The 9,230-nt window shown below is 29.1% G+C and overlaps 1 long non-coding RNA gene across 1 annotated transcript in view; it reads right to left on the bottom strand.

The window, feature by feature from the left end:
* Window positions 1–232: 232 nt before the first annotated feature.
* The window catches only part of LOC143247310 (uncharacterized), a 33,390-nt gene continuing 24,392 nt past the window's right edge, over window positions 233–9,230 (bottom strand). The window contains exon 3 of the long non-coding RNA XR_013026501.1: window positions 233–4,823. This is a non-coding gene — a long non-coding RNA (uncharacterized LOC143247310). The remainder of the gene's footprint in view (window positions 4,824–9,230) is intronic.

Below are 9,230 nucleotides of genomic sequence, written 5' to 3'. Positions count from 1 at the left end.
CATCTGTAATAAGCCCTTTCTTTTCTGTTCTACAATTAAACAAAAACACAAATTTCACTTCCACATGTTACAAGTTTCAAAATATTTGTAGTTCTGACTCATTTAAGTAATTACTAAACTTACAGTACTTAAATATTAGAAGAAAACAAGATGAACATAAGCAAAAACTGATAACTAGAACATACCTTATCAAATACTCATATATATGTGTGTATAAATATAGAGACAAAACTTAATGCAACATTCTTTATTATTCATCCTTGAGGTATTACTAGCAAATCAAATACAAAATGTCAGACTCACCACTGTACTTGAAACAAAAGTAAAAAAAAATATTCAGATATGAAACTTCTAACAAGGAAGAATTCTTTGATAGATTGTTTAGGCAGAGTATTCATGATGAAACTATGACACAATAATAATGTTATGATCAAGGAACGTTTTATCATAATTCAGATTTAAAGCTGTACCACTAGAAAAGAATTTCAGGATGCATCAGCTTAATAACTGTGATGATAATTTTACATTTCTTTAACTCTACTAACAGCTGGTAAAATCACCTCTGGTAACTTATATTGTATTAAATATGAACTTGCAAATAATTTCTCAAATCCTTCAATTTATTTACAGCAAATTCTTGTTCTTAACTTTAGAACTACTGATAAACTCTTTATGAGCTTTTTTAACACAATTTTTAGGATTATTTATGCACAAAAATAATTTGAGGGTCCACAACCTTCTTGGTTACAAGTTGCCCAGAAATTGTCAATATTACAGTTAATTTCACCAGTTACTGCCAAGGTATTTTACATACAAAGTGAATAACTTCACAGGAAAACACAAAACCACTTAATGCATGTGGACCTGTACTGACAATGAATGGTACGAAAATATGTCAGGTGTGGGAATTAAATCACATCAGCTCAGGAAGGTTGTGAACGTGTTATGTTTATAACTTCATATTTGTTGCAGCTTTCAAATATGGAACCAAGATCCACTATTAGGTATTTTTTGTTTTCTTTTTCCATTCAGTATTTTTTTTAGTAACTAGTTTTTAAAATGATCAGATGTACATAATCTAACTAAATAAGACATCTGGAAATATATTAATACTTTCTTTATAAAGTAACCATACATAAATTGTTGTAAGTTTTATGGGGTTTTCTTTGTGCATGACAACACTGAATTAAAGATGTTGTTCAGGAAGAGAAAACTTATAAATTGTATAGACTACTTAGGATGCTTCCCATGAATTAGCTCAATATGAGTTTTCAGATAATCCTTTCTGCAGTAGGTACTATTACATAGGTAGCACAGAAATCTCTTTCTATCCACCATGTGGCGCTGCATGTGTCGTTGCAGGGTATATTTGTCATAGAACCTACGATGACAATACACACAAGTGGACTGATTATCTGCTTGTTCTAAATTACTTCTACTTTCCATCCAGTACTTCGGAAGTCCCTTCATAAAACCACCATTTTCTAACAAAGTAAAAACAATCAAATTTCAGAAACAAAAATGACAGCTCAGCTTTAACTGTCTTGTTTTTATTTCAAAAATCTTTTTAATTTTTTTCTTTAAGATCACTGTTTAACATTAAAATTCCACATTAAAGTATACACTACAAAATTGAAAAACGTAACACTAAAATTTTTTTTCTTTACAAAAAAAATAAACATTCATGTGGATATACACATAAATGTAACTGCCTTTACAACCAAAAATTGTTTAACAAAAACAATTTGTCATCACTTATTAAGCATTACATGTGTAAATAATCTAAAAACAGAAATAAAATTATAAATTAAGGCTTAACATCTATTACTATAGTATGTTGAACCTCCCACAAAGCTACATATATTCTAGCAGTCCTTAATTTAGACATGATGGACTAGAGTGAAGGCAACCATTGAACATCCCCTACCACCAGCTCTTGGTCTAATTTTTACTGATAAAAAATGGAACCAATCATCAAATTTTGATCTGAGTTCTTTAACCACTGTTCTGTTTTAGGCCTCCTTAATTTGACTACATATTAAGTGAGACAAAACTATCTTGAGAATTGGTAATGCTATTTGCACATATAAAATAATTATTCAAGTGAAAATTTTGAAGCTACTAACAAAGTTGATTAAAATATTTTGATCAAAGTATCTGAACTGTTCAGACACTAATTACTTATTGTAAAAACAGGACAAAAAAAGAAAGAATATGTGTGGTATACATAAATGCTGTTTTTCATTTTTGCAAGTACCACAAGGTACACCTGAAACATTTCCCTTCACTGTATCTTTCATGGTAGCAAATAATCACTTCTTTGTATGTATACAAACCTTTGTTGTCTTCAGCAGTGGTCTGTGTTATCTGTTCCTAACTTTGAACCTATAAGACTGGAAGGCAGCTAGTCAACAGCATCCTCTGTTAACACTAAATTACCAAGCGATGGGACTTAAACATTATTTTATTAACACACCCACTGCCCAAAGTGTTGAGCAAAATTATGTGGCAGAGAGAGACATGAACCATGGATCCACAATTCAGCATAAGACCACATCAACACTTTACAAAGACTTTTATGGTATAACATTTCATCTATTATATTATGAAGATTTCACATAAAAACAAACCCTTAGAATAAGAGCTTTAATATTTCTCTGGCATATCTATTAAAAATTACCCTTTGTTATGAAAACTCTTGACAAAGAAAATAGTCTGTAGGATAGAAAAAATAAGTTTCTTCAACCTTTAATTAGTGAAAGAATTCATCCACATAGGGGCACTTCTTGACGCAAACATAAATACCTATTATAGCGATGTCCCGCTTGATGAACAATTCATCATAGTTGTAGCTCTATGGCAGTGCTCTTCCATATACGGACATTTATAATTTCAGCAGAGAATCATGAGAACAGGAAATTTTTCTTGTTAAGTAAATACCCTGTTGATACATTACCATATTGTGGCAGGTAAAAATGAGCTAAGAGACTCAGATATTTATTAATATCAAATAACACAAAGCTAACATATTTTGATGCAGTAAGTTAACAATGTATGAATGAACTGTAACAACAAAATCAGAGCCAGTTTCTTTATAAGCAGTTAGTACAGTTAACAATTTTCTTGTATAACAGAATAACCCTTCGTTGTTATCACTCCCAAGTGTAGACAGCTGGACACAAATCATAACGAGCTCTCAGTTGCAACAAAGTACAATCTGATGGCTTTCCAAGAGTCAGGTTATAACGAAGCTCTATCTCCTTTGTTCCAGAGACAATAATGTTAAGTTTTAATCTGTACATTAAACTATTTTCCTATGTTAACACATTCAAAATCAGTTAGTTTTGTCAGAGCCCTTCAGCACTGTAATTAATGGACATTTCATTTTTGTTTCTTTCCATTTATGCTAAATACTGATATACAAAAAATTTCCAATTTTAAGGTCATTTCTAGCTTTTGTATAGGACTAGAATATTCCCAAATTTGATAGTTTCACTAGCTCTCACACAGAGTTGTAACTATTAAATGTCATCCTTATTACACTGTAGACTATACTGAGTTCATTACATAAAACAGCTACACATATTTATCTGAAAACTGTTGTTTCAGATGGAGCCTGTACAATAAACTTCTCCTAGAGATGTATTTAAATCTCCAAATCGTATGTAGCCACCTATAAACTCTCATAACTTACACTGTACTTGAGCACAAGTTATTAGTCACTTAACAAAGTTATAGGAGTTATTTCCCATCACATCAACTTCTGATACCTCTCTTCAACTATACAGGACAGACTACACAGCCATATAACACTACAAGTTTCCTTTCTAAAACAGTTCCTTTATTACACATATAGGGCACAACTTATAACTATTATCTCAGCCTTGAAAATTTACATAATGCATTGAAAAATATATATGTAATAAACTGTTTTATAATTAATTAAAAATCACAACTGATGAATATTTGCAAATCCTGGAAACAAATGCATGAATAGTTACTTTAAAATTAATACCTCTTACAATTCAAAGACATAAATCACCCGTGAAATATTTCATGTTGATGCGGCAAGTAATAATTTAATAACATGCATATCTAAAAATAAACCAAGTTCTAGGAGAATTGTTTACAAAAAATGAAATGTAACAATAAATACGGCTTAGTGATTAAATAACAAAAAAATATATAAATGTTGAACAAAGTTTATAATCTCCATAGTGACTACCGATTAACATAACTATCTTCTGAAATTGAAAACTTTCAGTTAATATGGTTATTCCAACATGTGTTTTATGCTTCTATTTAAGATAATAATACAGTTTCATCAAAAATGTTTTTCAAATCTATGTAATTAGACACTACATCAGAATAAAGAAATTGAAATTCCAACCAGACTTTTTTTTACTCAGTTCTACCAAAAGGCACTTTATAGTACAGTTAAAATGTCACAAAATAAGATACGTTATTTTATGTAAGATCTATTTTCATCTGAGTACAATAAACGTGTGTGTGTGTGTGTGAAGCAAAGTAAAAGTACACAAGGTATGTTAACAAGTTTTATTCATTGTGTATCATATTTAGATGGAAGTCCACAAAGCAGTTTTTCCTATTATCCATGCAAAACGCAACGCCACACTTCTGGCACTGGATTTTGCTCCTTCGCTGGATTTTCTGCTTTCCACACACTACACATCTTCTTGGTGTGCAGTGTTGAGGAACATGACCTTCAAGCCCAGAGAAAGATCCAAATACAGGAAACAACTGCCAAGGGGTGGAGACATCCCCTTCTCTGACTTCATTGTTTGGAAATGAAGGCCAACTTTCTGTAACAAACAAAATAAAACTCTGTGATAACCTAGTATTTTGGACTTTTTACACAAACACAACATGGATGAAATACCTACACATCACTAAACAGATGGCACTCTCCAACACTGCAAATATGGAACAATTATTACAGTTAAAAATGATTACCCATGTGTGTGTGTGTGTGTGTGTGTGTATGTGTAATACATGAACCTTAGAACTTTGTAGGTGTTGTTTTACCCTTTTATGTGTGTAGCACAAGAATCTTAAAACTTTATTTTACCCTTACTTATATGTGTAACACATGAACATCAGAACTTTGTAGATGTTATTTTACCCTTGTATATGTATAATGGATGAACCTTAGAACTTTGTAGGTGTTATTTTATCCTTACATATATGTGTAATGGATGAATCTTAGAACTTTGAAGGTATTTAGTTGACCACATATGACATAACACAACCTACAGAGTCGCTGTCATCATGATGACTGCATGTAACATAGTTACAGAGTTGCTGTAATGATGTTGACCACATGTAACATAACACAACCTACAATGTTGCTGTGATGAATACCACATGTAACATAACATAACCTACAAAGTTGTTACGATGCTGCCAAGCATATCAATCAATCAACTTTTTATGATACTAAATGGGCATATATTCACTTCTGATCAAAGCAAGCTACCTACATAGATCAAAACTAAATACATACACCTATTAATGAGAAGAGATAATTAAACATAGTGCTAACATTATATTAATTACAATTCTACATTGCACTTTTTCATCAGCTGGGTACAGTACACATGTTGTTTAATAATATCCTTGGCCATAAACCCAATAACATTTTGTCAAACAAGGAAGTTTAAGTTGATCCTAAAACCATACACTAAACTAACAGTGCTGAATAATAATAATAAAAGAAATAACTATAAAATTAAATTAAAAATAATAAACACAAAAATATTAAACATCTCAATCAAAACAGTGTGTTTGCTCTTGAGTAAAAGTTTTGTTTGTTCATACCAATGTCCAAGTAAAATCTACTTCACAGCAGCAAAAAGTTACATTTGGCTTAGCTTTCATGATACTTACCACTTTCACAATATGTAGTGTCTGCACTACAAAAGTTACATTTTTCACTTGCAATGAAACCTTCATAGATATCCTATCACACACCACATGTATCTGATCCAGAAAATATTCTTTAGCATTATATTATTTTTGGCCACTTCTCCTTCTCATACAATTCAGTACTAAAAATACAAGAGCTAACCCTCACATGTACTGTAACCTTCCTTTCATGAAAAAATATATTGTGACATTACTTTTATCCAAAAATACATTGAAAACTCTATTATATTAAAATATGTATTGTGGACCTTTTTATATAAACACAAGTCTTATTTTTAAACATTCTACGATCTTCACTTTATTCAAATGTCTTGTGGACCTTATTTTGTTATTCAAACATCCACTGTGAACTCTGATATTATGATGTGTATTATGGGCCTAATTGTTCTATTCAAACATACACTACATCTATTTTTATCCACCAATATACTGGTATGTGTTAAGTAGGAGGGGACACTTTTAACTTAATCTTTTCAAAAACGTTAAACAAAACTACTGACTTCAAACATTATAAATAACAAAAATAAAACACATGACAACAACAAAAAATTTATTTTTCATTGTAAATTTTATAAACATTCTGCAATCTAAACCTTTGAAATCTTTCAATCATACTTCACTGGCTGAATGTCAATTTAAAATATTTTACTTCAAACAAAGGAACCTGCAACAACAGTTGAAAAAACATACTATTTTCATCTGTTACAACTTCAACAGATTAATTTGTTGATATACACACTATTTTCATCTGTTACAACTTCAACAGATTAATTTGTTGATATACACACTATTTTCATCTGTTACAACTTCAACAGATTAATTTGTTGATATACACACTATTTTCATCTGTTACAACTTCAACAGATTAATTTGTTGATATACATACTATTTTCATCTGTTACAACTTCAACAGATTAATTTGTTGATATACATACTATTTTCATCTGTTACAACTTCAACAGATTAATTTGTTGATATACATACTATTTTCATCTGTTACAACTTCAACAGATTAATTTGTTGATATACATACTATTTTCATCTGTTACAACTTCAACAGATTAATTTGTTGATATACACACTATTTTCATCTGTTACAACTTCAACAGATTAATTTGTTGATATACACACTATTTTCATCTGTTACAACTTCAACAGATTAATTATTTTCATCTGTTACAACTTCAACAGATTAATTTGTTGATATACATACTATTTTCATCTGTTGATTAATTTGTTGATATACATACTATTTTCATCTGTTACAACTTCAACAGATTAATTTGTTGATATACATACTATTTTCATCTGTTACAACTTCAACAGATTAATTTGTTGATATACATACTATTTTCATCTGTTACAACTTCAACAGATTAATTTGTTGATATACATACTATTTTCATCTGTTACAACTTCAACAGATTAATTTGTTGATATACATACTATTTTCATCTGTTACAACTTCAACAGATTAATTTGTTGATATACATACTATTTTCATCTGTTACAACTTCAACAGATTAATTTGTTGATATACATACTATTTTCATCTGTTACAACTTCAACAGATTAATTTGTTGATATACATACTATTTTCATCTGTTACAACTTCAACAGATTAATTTGTTGATATACATACTATTTTCATCTGTTACAACTTCAACAGATTAATTTGTTGATATACATACTATTTTCATCTGTTACAACTTCAACAGATTAATTTGTTGATATACATACTATTTTCATCTGTTACAACTTCAACAGATTAATTTGTTGATATACATACTATTTTCATCTGTTACAACTTCAACAGATTAATTTGTTGATATACATACTATTTTCATCTGTTACAACTTCAACAGATTAATTTGTTGATATACATACTATTTTCATCTGTTACAACTTCAACAGATTAATTTGTTGATATACATACTATTTTCATCTGTTACAACTTCAACAGATTAATTTGTTGATATACATACTATTTTCATCTGTTACAACTTCAACAGATTAATTTGTTGATATACATACTATTTTCATCTGTTACAACTTCAACAGATTAATTTGTTGATATACATACTATTTTCATCTGTTACAACTTCAACAGATTAATTTGTTGATATACATACTATTTTCATCTGTTACAACTTCAACAGATTAATTTGTTGATATACATACTATTTTCATCTGTTACAACTTCAACAGATTAATTTGTTGATATACATACTATTTTCATCTGTTACAACTTCAACAGATTAATTTGTTGATATACATACTATTTTCATCTGTTACAACTTCAACAGATTAATTTGTTGATATACATACTATTTTCATCTGTTACAACTTCAACAGATTAATTTGTTGATATACATACTATTTTCATCTGTTACAACTTCAACAGATTAATTTGTTGATATACATACTATTTTCATCTGTTACAACTTCAACAGATTAATTTGTTGATATACATACTATTTTCATCTGTTACAAACTTCAACAGATTAATTTGTTGATATACATACTATTTTCATCTGTTACAACTTCAACAGATTAATTTGTTGATATACATACTATTTTCATCTGTTACAACTTCAACAGATTAATTTTGTTACATACTATTTTCATCTGTTACAACTTCAACAGATTAATTTGTTGATATACATACTATTTTCATCTGTTACAACTTCAACAGATTAATTTGTTGATATACATACTATTTTCATCTGTTACAACTTCAAGATTAATTTGTTGATATACATACTATTTTCATCTGTTACAACTTCAACAGATTAATTTGTTGATATACATACTATTTTCATCTGTTACAACTTCAACAGATTAATTTGTTGATATACATACTATTTTCATCTGTTACAACTTCAACAGATTAATTTGTTGATATACATACTATTTTCATCTGTTACAACTTCAACAGATTAATTTGTTGATATACATACTATTTTCATCTGTTACAACTTCAACAGATTAATTTGTTGATATACATACTATTTTCATCTGTTACAACTTCAACAGATTAATTTGTTGATATACATACTATTTTCATCTGTTACAACTTCAACAGATTAATTTGTTGATATACATACTATTTTCATCTGTTACAACTTCAACAGATTAATTTGTTGATATACATACTATTTTCATCTGTTACAACTTCAACAGATTAATTTGTTGATATACATACTATTTTCATCTGTTACAACTTCAACAGATTAATTTGTTGATATACATACTATTTTCATCTGTTACAACTTCAACAGATT

The sequence above is a fragment of the Tachypleus tridentatus genome, chromosome 3 (assembly GCF_004210375.1).
Source record: "Tachypleus tridentatus isolate NWPU-2018 chromosome 3, ASM421037v1, whole genome shotgun sequence".
Classification (NCBI taxonomy): Eukaryota; Metazoa; Arthropoda; class Merostomata; order Xiphosura; family Limulidae; genus Tachypleus; species Tachypleus tridentatus.
This window is presented reverse-complemented; position numbering and strand designations above follow the sequence as displayed.